This window comes from Equus caballus, chromosome 22 (genome assembly GCF_041296265.1).
Source record: "Equus caballus isolate H_3958 breed thoroughbred chromosome 22, TB-T2T, whole genome shotgun sequence".
Taxonomy (NCBI): domain Eukaryota; kingdom Metazoa; phylum Chordata; class Mammalia; order Perissodactyla; family Equidae; genus Equus; species Equus caballus.
The window spans coordinates 38,579,525-38,580,848 of record NC_091705.1 but is presented as its reverse complement, the minus strand read 5'-3'; positions in this window follow the sequence as shown (position 1 = coordinate 38,580,848).

Sequence of the window (1,324 nt, the reverse complement as noted above, 5' to 3'; positions counted from 1 at the left end):
TCAGTGGTCCATGTTTGTCCTCAACTGTTAGAAGCAGCTTAGGCAGCTTGAGACGATGAGGATGGGAATGGAGGCACTGCCTACAAGGAGGCCATTTTGTTTCCATGGTATGGGGTTTTTATTTAACTGGTGAATCTTTTTACTCATGGTGGAAAGAAAATTCTTTTCAACCTGTACGAAAGGGTATACTTGAAGTTTCCTTTCCCAGAGACAACCCTGGTAACAACTTCATGAGTCCTCCCAGAGATAATCTATGCATATGCAACGTATACCCCTTAAAAAAGAAAAAAGTACACAGTTCTGCACTAGGCTTTTTTAGCCTAATGACCTAGCTTGGAGGGCTTTCTGTAAGCACATGTAGTGAACCTGAACCACACTCTGTCATTCAGGTGGGACGTTATTTACCGAATTAGAACCCTCTGTCGGCAGCTGTTAGGTGCAGCCTAAATGAATAGCTTTGAACACACTCTTTCATTTTAATGGTATGTGCTACTGGATAATTGTTACAATTTGTGAGCTGGCGCGGGGTGAGGGGGGGCCGTCTATGTACTCCTTGAGATTATATATGACATAAACTGCAAATACAATTTTCTTAACAGGTGCCCCCTAGCTTTCATCTAATTCTCAAAGGGACCTGTGATTTAGAAAAGGATGAGAACTACCATTCTACAGAGTAGAAGCTATTTCTTGCAACAAGAAGCTAATTTATCTGGGACCCCTACGGTCCCCTTTGAGCGTCCATCTCTCCAGTAGCACTTCTACAGCACAGTTAAGAGTCAGGGTATGGGTTCAGGTAGACCCTGGTTTCAAAAACCTGAATTCCCAACTGCAACTTTGGAAAGTTATTCCACCTTTCCAAGCCTCTGTTTCTTTACCTGGAAAATGGGGATAACATCAGCTGCCTCATAGAGGTGTAGTGAATTGAATGAGACAGTGCTCAGTATACAGAATAGCTGGTACACAGTTAGTCCTCAATAAATAACTTTCAGTTCTAGGACATCAACAGAAAAGAACTTCTGGCAAGAATTTCCTTACTCCACACCCAGCTCCTCTACAAGCATAAAGATGCATTCCAACTCTATGTGGCACTGCCAAGTCAGTAGACTGGGGGTAGACTGTGCTATTGTGGGAAGAGACAGGAATAAAATATACAATTAGATTGGTTTCTTCCCCCTCCCAAAAAATACATCCTCCATTTGCTATCTTCTTTATCTGAAAGCTAATCAGCAAGAAGGGAGCCTTGGCTGACTGACAGGGACACTTAGGAAATAGCTATATAAGACCACCACCCCCAAATTTTTAGTTTTTCTTAATGTACAAATGA